Source organism: Bidens hawaiensis, unplaced genomic scaffold (assembly GCF_021521415.1).
Source record: "Bidens hawaiensis isolate Kalapana, Puna unplaced genomic scaffold, B.hawaiensis_p1.1 tig00003058_1, whole genome shotgun sequence".
NCBI classification, from domain to species: Eukaryota; Viridiplantae; Streptophyta; class Magnoliopsida; order Asterales; family Asteraceae; genus Bidens; species Bidens hawaiensis.
The window spans coordinates 1,889,304-1,901,427 of record NW_027491165.1 but is presented as its reverse complement, the minus strand read 5'-3'; positions in this window follow the sequence as shown (position 1 = coordinate 1,901,427).

The following is a 12,124-nucleotide window of genomic DNA, read 5'->3' as shown; positions in this document are numbered from 1 at the left end:
TGCGAAAATCGAACCCGAATTAAATTTTGGACCGAGATTTACGCATGGAAAGAAAACCGAGGCTCCAATGGGCCAAAAAGAGGCCCAATGGGCCCCATATATGGGCCGGCCGCAAAAGGGTGGGACCCTCCCTTGTTTCTAGCTTCTTGTATAAGTTATAAAACTTAGATATTTTTACACAATAACCAACCTAGATCAATATTCTGCTGATCTTCTTCACCTAGTAGCCAAAAACCTTGAGGTAACCATCTTATTTCATGAAATTATTTCTTGATTAACAAAATTTAAACTTAGAAAGTAAGGTCTTGATTGGTTTTAAACATGTTTAACCATTCAAAAACCATAAAAATCAAATAAAATCATATTTTTATGTTAAACATGTATACAAAGCAGAAACATATAGATTTTTGACCAAAAACACGGATTAGAACATGAATATGTCATTTTTACGGTTCGAAAGTTCGGTTTGAAACCAAAACCGAAACCCAAATAAACAAGGCTGTTCTACGGATGATTTATGTTTGGTTTGATGTTATATGATATTTAGATACACGGAGTTTGTGACCCAAGACCTGTAGAGTCGTTAAAACCATCAAAACCTACCGAAAACCGACAAGGTATTCCCGGTTAACTCGTTTAGGGGCTGTTTTTACTTCGATTGAGACGTGCTTGTTTTTAGAATATGAAAATTTTCAGTGACATTAGGGATCACATAAGTGAGTCCCTATTAGTATTTGGTAATGTTTCGATAAAAGGAGAATTTTTGGCGAATTTATTACCATTTATTGTCGATTATTAGAGAAAAATAGTTAAACTTCATGAAAAATCATGAAATTTTTTTTGGAACCCTTAAATGTTATGATAAGATTAATGGTAAAATTTGGGGAAATTTGGAGATGTCTAAGTATTTTTTGTGCAATTGTGTTTTAATCGAGTTTTAACAGCCGAAAAACACGCAAAAAGGCATTTTTTTTCCAAAGAATTAGATTCTGGAGATTTTTCAGGAGCTATGTTATGGTATTGCGACCACTTGGAAAAATTATCGTATTTTTCAGATGTCCTTTGGTATAAACGGTCTATTTATTACTGAATTATAACATATTAAATGAATTTTTATAAATAGATAATTAATCATAAAATTTCAGAAAATATTTTTATAAATTTCTCAATATTTTAATTTATTTATACAAAAATTTCCATAATTTATAAATAAGTGCAAAATTAGTTATGATCTTGGATTAAAAAAGCGTGAGGCGAACAAAAGCGACCGGTTTCCTAGATGAGGCGAAAAGCGGAAAAGCGAACGCTTTTTGAACACGAGGCGATCATATTATAATAAAACATATAGTTACATATTAACCACATGTAATATACAAACCACATTATAGTGTATTAAATATCTAAATTATTAATTAATTATATATGTATTCCAACATACCAAAAGTGGTGTAAAAGCTTTGTACGTAGTCCATTTAACATAAATAAATTACATTTCATAACAATCAAATACACTAATTTTTTTTGTTAAAAATATTTGTTAACAAATACAATTAAACAAAAAAGAAAAGGTGAAGTTTGAAAAGTCAGATGGTCCATTTCAAACTTTCATTTTTTATCTTTTATATGTAAATTATTTCATGTGCACATGCTCCTATACACGTAATCTATTTCACCAGTTCCCAATAAAGCTTAATTTTTTAATCTTTTTCTATTTCAATCTCACCATAAATTAGAAACTATCGTCTTCTTTACATTTGATCTTCTGCAATTCTTCTTCATCGCCCTTTTCCACCATAGCTTGGACCGTTTTCTCCACCGTTTTCTTCACTAGAAAAGCGCTCTAGGCGCTCGCTTTCTGCATAGCACTCGCCTTACGTTGACAGAAACGCATGGCAGTTCGCCTCGCGCCTAGGCTCGCCTTAGGCGTGCTTTTTTAAACCAAGGTTATGATTAATCAAAGATTTAAGTTATATTTGTTTTAACGAAACCGGCAGTTTTGTGTTTAACGAACTGACTAGTATGTGAAAATATCAAAAGTGTTCAAATATCATAGTTTTGGATGAATTTGATAAAAACAAACTTTTTACGATATTTCCGGACAATTCGGGTGTATTGTACGCGTTTTGTACAATCAAACCCGTATGAAAACAGAAACGAACCCTGCGATCAATCCCGATACCGAAACTTCAAAATTCTTTCATATATCAAATCATTATATCAATCAATATGTTTACTTAAGTTTATGTGACCTTACCTATTCCCGAAAAGCATAAACGATAAACTTGGCTAGGCTCAGAAAACGGTGAAACTGAGCCAAATCTGGTTTTGAACATTTCATAGTATACAACATTACAATCTAAGACTATGGTCATGTTCTGGGCCTAACAGCTATACCCAGACTAGTTATATAGCCCAATTTAGCTTATACACTATACTAGTATTAACAGTACGATACTGGTTATAGGATTCAAGCTATAATCGAGACACATTACTTACTGACACGTATTACTTGCTTGAACAACGCTAAGGTGAGTTTCACGACCCCACTTTCTAAACTGTTTAACGAACTTTTAGGGTGGAAAGCATGTTTACGTATACTTATGTACTTGAAAACTTATTATGATGTGAATTATCTAAGTCCGAACACTTGAAAGGCCTCCCACACGAGTGATTAACTACGAGCCGAAGGCATGTGAATAGTACTATTGGTTTGACAAACCTAATTGAAGGGCTGAAGGGGTATGCCGGAACATGTTTATTATCAATTGCACATGACCATGCGAACTTTTGTAACATGCTATTTGGTGTTAGACATAGTACATACTTGAGGCAAATAGAGCCAATGTGGGCATAGGAAGTGCGTGGGTAGGAGAGGCCATGTAATGGGAACTGGTCGAGGATTCACTCGTGGCTTAGTATAATTACATCACATATTTACAAAACATGAATACTATAATTACGTATACTGGTTTTCGTTCGTACTTGTGAAACTTGAAACTAACCAACTAGACGTAGTTGACCCGTTTTAACATGCTTTTCAGGTAATGCCAAATTGGAATGATTTCTACGTGCTCGATGCTAAAATCTGAAGTTGGATCGCTGTAGATAGATACGAGTATACATTAAGGAATAAGCATCCAAGAGAACTGGTTATGTGTTTTCGCCTAGTTCGTAAACTCAGTACCTACCCATGTAATATGATGTGAATTAGTTTGTTGAATTTCTTTATAAACAATGTGGTAGATACCAGTGTTATATGTTACATTCTCGTATTACGCTTCCGCATCTACCTAGTCAAGGTGTGACATAAGTTGGTATCAGATCCATTGGTTATAAAGAATTAGGATATCCCTTAAGATACCCTAATATAACCGTAGGCTCGATTAGCTCTGGAATAAAATAATATTAAATAATATATACTGACGATTCTCGGGATGAACTCGAATGGACAAGTGGGTTATTATGGTCCGGAACGCAATAACGGACTTGCTTATACGTGGGAATTCGAGAAGGAGTCAATAAACAATCCAATAGGTAAAAACAACAACATATGTGTACAAAATATAATAATAATAATAATAATAATAATAATAATAATAATAATAATTAAATATATATGTATATAAACGATTATTTGTGCTTATGTGTATAAATACCTGCACGTATTTTATTATGATTAATATGATTTAAAGATATTATTCTTATTACTAACCATTGTGTAGGAACATGTCAAGGTCTACCGATAGGTTATCTATTGCGGTACCAGCATTACCTGAAGAGGAGGAGGACCCAGAAGAGAAAACTGGGGAGGAACCGGAGGAGGAGATGAGTGAGAACTTAGGGGACGCTTTAGTGCCACACGAGGTGCCGACCGACCAGCCTGATTTATCGGGCTACAGGTGCGATAGTTACCCTCATAGGGAAACACCTAGGCTAGAGGCTGGAGCTACTAGTGCTTATCATTCACCGATTAGAGTACCCAGATCCCCTACTCCACTTATACAGCATACACCAGTACCCCCCCCCCCCACTATTAGAAACGGTTAGACTGCCCGCATGAGTGTGCGCCCACATGAGCACACCTCTCCCCCACCTCGATATACATACCATAGGGGAGAAACATCACGTGTCCAGGTCACTGAGATACTGATTCCCACCTGGGGTCTACTCGTACCGATACCGAGCCACCTCTTCTGTCTGATTCAGCATGGTTGGGTTTAGTGACTGATCAGATCTTAGAACAATCACACTCGATAAATAACCTTAACCAGCATAGACATGACATGCAATTCCATATGTGGTACTTGCAGCAAGAAGTAAGGAATGTGCAGAGGTCAAATGCTCACAACCGCTGGCGTCAGGATCGGGAAATGACACTCTTGGGAGTATGTATGGCGGTTATTACAGCCCTAGTGGCTACTGTTGTGTGGTTCTTGTACCATGTAGTTATGAACAGGTAGAACACTAGCAGTATAGTTTGGTGTACATAGTCTTTTGACTTCCCATGCAGCATTTTGTAGTAGCAAGTTGGGCTGACTTGGGAACTGTTTACGGCTTAGGACTATTACAAGCACTGGCCCTTATCGGGTTAAGTCTATATGTCACTTAGTGACAAATTTTGGTACGCATATTCAAGCGCTGGCCTATACAAGGCTGAGTCTATTTGCTAAATTTTAAGATGCATATGTACAATAATGATTTTGGTGAATACAAATGTGTTATTTGCCATAGTTGTGTGTTTGCAAATTGTAATATTGTAATGTTGTGCTTATTATGGTGAACGATATTAATTATTATATAATTGATTATTTTATTGAATGGCCCCGAAGAAAGAAAACCCTTTATCTGAAGCGGAAGTGACCTCAATGATTGCTTGTCAACTACAAGCAGTGATACCGACAATTGTAGCACAAGTCACTGCATGCATACGTGCCAACAATACTATTAATGAACCTACGAGCACCACTACGGCCACTGCTAATATGCCTCCGCCAGATACTAATGTAGCCCCGGGTGTTACTACCCCGCTGACTATTGATAATTTTATAAACACTAATAATACTCGCCCGACTGTTAATGTCGTTGGGAACCCTGAACCCGTTTTGAACACCGATAATGTCACGAATCCAAACCCCGTACCGATTATCAACACAACTATTAATAATAACACTCGACCAAATAATGGTAATAATCGTAATGATCCTGAACCCCCACGTCAGGATTATGCGTACAAACAGTTCACATTGTGCAAACCGACTGAATTCAAAGATATTGAGGGACCTAATGGATTGGTCAAACGGATTGAAAAGACCGAGTACGTAATTAATATTAGTTAATGTCCACCAGACCGTATAGTCAAATTCGCTACTAGTATGTTTCTGGATCATGCTTTGATGTGGTGGAACACAGTGGTTCAAATCAGGGGACAAGATGCTATAAACCGTATGTCATGGACCGAACTTAAAACCCTTTTGCTAGAGCATTTTTCCCCAAAAAGCGAAATTCAAAGGTTGGAACGTGAATTGTGGAATTTGGAAATGAAGGGTGCTAACCATGTGGGATATACAAACCAATTTAATGAAGTGTCTCGCTTAGTACCGTGGTTAGTTACTCCAGAAGCTAAACGTATTGAACGTTATATCTGGGGATTAACCCCTGCTGTGAAGTAAATAGTTAATTCAGTAGCCCACCCAACATTGGAAAGTGATGTATCTCAAGCGGGTGTTGTTACTTTTCATCTTATGAGAAGTGGTTTGATAAGGATGTCGGGGGAACCATCGATTTTAAAACGATCTGATTATGGGAAAAGGATGCAAGGGAACCCTCAAAATAAACGAGCTCGTCCGAATACCCGAAATTATGCCATGACCAATTCTAATGTGAAACAAGAGGCCTATAAAGGGACACTACCGAAGTGTGGGAAATGTGATTTTCATCATGCGGGTGATTGTAAACCAGTAGTTTGTCACAAGTGTGGAAGAACTGGACATTTTGCCCCCAATTGTAGAACCCCCACCAATAATGTAAACCGACCACAACAACCAACCCAACTACCTCGACCTCAACCAACCCGACCACAACTCAATCAATAAACCCCACCTACCATGAACCTTCTTACCTGCTATGAATGTGGTAGTACGAAACACTATCGGAGATACTGCCCCAAGCTGAATCAGGGTGCAGTGAGAAGGCAGAACCAAGCACAAGCATCAACTTCTATGTGGGCATAGGAAGTGCGTGGGCAGGAGAGGCCACGTAATGGGAACTGGTCGAGGATTCACTCGTGGCTTAGTATAATTAAATCACATATTTACAAAACATGAATAGTATAATTACGTATACTGGTTTTCGTTCGTACTTGTGTAACTTGAAACTCACCAACTAGACGTACTTGACCCGTTTTAACATGCTTTTCAGGTAAGGCCAAATTGGAATGATTGCTACGTGCTCGGTGCTAAAATCTGAAGTTGAATTGCTATAGATAGATACGAGTATAAATTATGGAATAAGCATCCAAGAGAACTGGTTATGTGTTTTCGCCTAATTTGGAAACTTAGTACTTACCAATGTAATATGATGTGAATTAATTTGTTGAATTTCTTTATAAACAATGTGGTTGATACCAGTGTTATCTATTACATTCTCGTATTACGCTTCCGCATCTACCTAGTCGGGGTGTGACAGTTAAGAAGCCTATTCCGACCAAATGGGTCTTTAAATGTACGAAAGGATGATCGTGGGGTCATCGTAAGGAATAAAGTGTGTATGGTCGTGCAAGGATTTCATCAGCAAGAGAGCGTAGATTACACGGAAGTATATGCTCCTGTTTGCAAGACTGGAAGCTATACGTAAATTTTTTGCCTATGCAGCTTTCAAGAACATTAAAGTTTATCAAATGGACGTTAAGAGTGTGTTTCCTAACGGGGAACTTCATGAAGAGGTGTTCGTGAATAGCCTAATGGTTTTGAAGATCCGGACTATCCTGACCGTGTTTATCGTTTAAACAAGGCTCTTTATGGCATCCACCAAGCCCCGGGAGCTTGGTATGACACGCTTGCTAACCATATTACGGATAGTGGCCTCAAACGAGAGAGTGTGGATTTTACCCTTTTCTACAAGACTGTCGGAGATGATTTGTTCCTCATCCAGATATATGTCGATGACATCATATCTGGTTTTACACACAACAAGATGTGTATGGAATTTGAGAAATCGATGCAGAAAAATTTCGAGATGAGCTCGATGGGGGAGATGAATTTCTTCTTAGGTTGCAGGTTCATCAATCTGACGTTGGAATTTTTATTCATCAGACGAAATATGTGAACGACGTCTTGAGCCAATTCAAGATCACTGCTGGAAAAGTCTCTTTGACTCCTCTTCCCGTGGGTCACAATTTGTCATCGGACGAATTGGAGGATACCGTTTATTCTACCATGTACCGAGCTATTATAGGTTCTTTAATGTATCTAACTGCTTCTCATCCTGATATCATGTTTGTTGTTTGTTTATGTTTCAGGTACCAATCGAGTCCCCGAGTGACTAATCTAGCGGATGATAAATGTATATTTCACTATCTGATGTGTGTATAATGATGCTCTTTCTAAATAACTCACAACTAAATTTTAAATTTATTAAACAAGACTCCTAAAGAAACCACACAAAAACGGCAAGTGTACCGATCACTTAATAGTATAGCACTAATGAAGTCCGAGTATCACATAAGGACACGTGAAAATGTTTTTAATACTTAACCCTAACCAAAACTAATTAAGAATATTTAAATGATTTTAATTAATTAACTACTTAGCCTAACTTACTTTAACTAAATTAATTACCTAAACTTAACTTAACTTAATGAAACTCCTAACGAAATTTGGAAGCTTAACTGCAATCGGAGAAAACGTCTACCTAGGTAAGAATCATATTGAAGGTATAATAAGATAATCGATTGATGAATCTCACGACATTGGTTTCTAAGGATGACATAACTAAGGTTCAATCAAGGAAGCTATATCACCTCTCAGTCTCTCTAACAAACTCTAACTTCCACTTAGTTGATTTTAAGAACAAACCGGGAAACGAACTGTGAAAGTGCTCTAATGTCGACTCTCCTCTCGGTCTCACAGACTTACTACCCTAATGGAGACGAATACTACGCAACCAAGGATAGAGAAACAATTTAGTTTAACTTAAACTAGATCAACAAATCTCTCAAAAACCCAAACCCGACAAGAACCGAACCCGCTCTCGCGCGATCCTAATCCTAACAAGTAAAAGATATGAGACGACCTTACTTCCTATCACCTCTCGATCTCAAAGAAGGTGTTCACCCGTTGAATTCAATCAATTAATACACCCACTTAACCCTACATTTGTACTTCCCGCAAACAATCTCTAAACACAAAGTAAAGAGTTCAAACAAGTTAAAATCAACCAAAACCGATTCAATCAATCAAAGCAAGAGGTATATGAGTATAATTAAGAAAAACACAGCCACTAAACACAACCTAATTCAATGTTAAACCAAACTTTTCATTAACAAATCAAGTCATGATAATCAACAATCCATATTACTCACTAAAACCTAACAATAATCATCTAACCTAGGTAGAACTAACAAGTTTAGCCTAACATGATTTTTGGACAGCAGCAAACACTTAATATATGTAATCATAAAACTCAACCAAAACATAATTAAACTCATTCAGTAATCAACTATGATCACACACAATTCAATCTTCAACTCAATTGTAAAACAAATAACTTTAAAGAGCAATATCAAAAGAGTATGAACATAAACAAGAAAGCAAAGTGTATGAGTGTTATACTATGTATTATCGCTGAGATTTATGATGAGAAACAACCCCGAGCTGCTGTCCTACGATCTCCTTGCTGCTGCTACAATCAACAAAGCCTCAAAAAATATTTTTCTTTTCCTTCTTGGTTTTCCTATTTCCGATCGGGATTGTCCTTAGGGTTAGGGTGCTTATTTTGTTGTTGTATGTTATTTGTTTATTGGTCTTGTATGCTGCTGCTCCCACGTGACTTTTATACCAAGTAAGAAACAATTAGTTGTTGTCTCAATTAATGAGACAACAAAACCAACTCTGCCGATCTTCAACACAAACAACAAACTTAATTCTTTCTTTCTTGCTAAATCCCGATCGCAACCAGGTAGAGAGCAGCCTCCTGGCTTAGGTTTTTTTTTCTTTTGTTTAATTATTATATTAATCATGAAAGGCTTGGATCTTGTGGTCTTGGGTCGGTCCTTGAGTTCTAATCTTTAAACTTGATCAAATAAGCCCCTGGAGTCTCCAAACTTTACTCTTTTCTCCATCAAATCTCATATCCTACAATTCTCATTCAATCTTTGTAAAATCAAGCAAAAATCATCCAATACTCTTATTAATTAAATAATTAAGAACTTAAAACATGATAAAATGATACGGAAAGTAAGTGTGTTTTACAACACATCAAACATCCCCACAGTTAAGACTTTTTCTTCCCTGAAAAAAGTAATCTACACAGGATCATAACCAAGTGAAAAACAACAAACTCTCATATTATTAATCATTATCAAAACACAAGAAATAGCTCGACATATTAACCGTGATTGCCGATATTGTTGTCCACTTAAACTCAGCCACCAGCCAATCAAGCCCCCCTTTTGCATTAAACATTTTAAGGCCAAAAATTAAAGCTACACCTACCCCATCTCAGACAAAGAGGGCTAGAAAATCTAGAGTCAAAGCAAACTGGTTCGACAAATCACCATAAGCTAAGGACTCGTTGATGGTACTAATTAGATGCACTCGGTGAAATTTTGATGGATGAATGGTCATGTGGAGGTCGTACGAGCTATTCCTAATATTATAGAACTTTGTCCTATAAATTCCTAATTTTTATTTATTGACTAAGAACCTTCGATCCCCAATAGTGTATCCTCAGAGTCACCATCCCCAAGGTAACACGTAAACTCTATGTCCCGTCTAGTATGTGCATCTTTGACCTCTTTTACTAACTTTAAAGAATGCTTCTTTGGCATTTTACAATACATAACTTTCTTCACAAGCATTTTACTTTTCTTGAACAACTTTTGAGAATACGCAAACATAACTTTCAATACATACTTTTTTTTTCCTTTTTTTTTCTTTTTTTTTCTCAATCTTTTATATCACCCTAAAATATATAACTATTTCTAAGCTCATAGAAAGATGGACATGTGGTGTGTGCTGGTTTGAGTGCATCTAAGTATAACCATCTCAAAGTTTTCAGATTATGGTAATCCTCCCTAAGCATCAAAATTTGGTTTCACCATTTTTCAAATGATTATATATATAAAAACTGCTAAAGAGGACTATCAAAGCTAGTTGGGCCTACCGACACATCCCAAATCAGATATGCAAACCATCCCTTCTTTTATTATTATATTATATATTTCAAAAGTTCAGAGAGTTCGTTAGCACATTGGTAGTAATATCATTTCCTGCTAAACGAAGAACAAAAACAATTTTCAAGGGACATTTTTTTCTTTAAAACTCTTTTTATATTTTTTTAATTTTTTTAATATTTTTTTTATTTTAATAAAACTAAGTACGAAAACGAAAAAACAAAAACTAAGTTAAAACATTTTATTATTTTTTTTATTTTTTTTCCTACAACTAAGTAAAATAAATTCCCATCCCCACACTTAGAACGAAATCGTCATCGATGAGAAAAAGGAAAAGAAATAAAATAAAATAAAAACAAAACTTAAAGCAAAAAGTAAAACAGTGAACGGGTTACTCCCCTGGTTTATATGCAGAATCTTCACCAGTTGTTTATCAATCGAACGACCGTATAGCATTTCATTCGCGGCCGCAACCTCGGGAGAACCAGATCCAAAACGCCATCAAAGCTACCATGCGCATAATAATCCCTGCAATAACTCAAACTCACTCGCATGTAGCGGCGTACAAAACGGAAAACAAAAACATAAGAAATAAAAATATTTTTGTGTTTTTGATTTTTTAATATCTTTTTATTTTTTATTTTATTTTTTTAACTAACAAAATTAAAATAAATAAAACAGATAATAAAGAAGATCACAATACACACTCTACAATTCGGGCTACCTCCTGTGTGATGCATCCAACACGTCTACGCCTCGGTGAATGAGTCAAGGTAGAATACCTCGACTGTCTGAGCAGCAACCGGCTTGCCTATGTAATGCTTCAACCTATGACCGTTCACCTTAAACTTCCCTCTTTGATCTTGTATCTCAATAGTGCCATATGGGAATACCTCAGTGACCGTGAACGGTCCCAACCATCGGGATTTCAACTTTCCTGGGAATAACCTCAACCGGGAGTTATACAATAATACCTTATCCCCACACTTGAACTGCTTATTACCCTTCAGTTTTCTATCATGCAGTTCCTTCGTCCGCTCTTTATACCTAAACGACTATACATACGCATGATCCCGGAGCTCCTCTAACTCGTGTAACTGGTGGAAACGATTGCCCTCTGCGGCGGATAAATCAAGATTAACCCTCCTAAGGGCCCATGAAGCACGATGCTCCAACTCAACCGGAAAATGACAGGCCTTGCCATAAATCATCCGAAATGGTGTGAAACCAGTCGAGTCTTGTAGGCTGTACGGAAGGCCCACAAAGCGTCATCTAATTTGTCGGACCAATCCCGACGATTCGCACTAACGGTTTTCTCAAGAATACGTTTGATTCCCGGATTACTCACTTCGACCTGCCCCCCGATGGGTGACCCCATAGCGCTGCAGCGCCTTCCCCATCTGCGCATTGCAGAAGTGAGTACCTTGATCACTAATCAAGGCTTTCGGGACTACAAAACGAGAGAAACGATTCTTCAAAAATCTCACTACAACTCGGACGTCGTTAGTGGGCAAGGCTTTAGCCTCGACCCACCTGGAGATGTAATCAACAGCCACAAGTATGTACTTGTTCCCTCTAGACGACGGGAACGGGCCCATAAAATCAATACCCCAAATATCAAAAACCTCGCACACCTGAATTGCATTTTGGGGCATCTCATTCCGGGATGAGATATTACCGACACGTTGGCATTGGTCACAGCTTTTAACAAACTCCTGTGCGTCCTTGAAAATA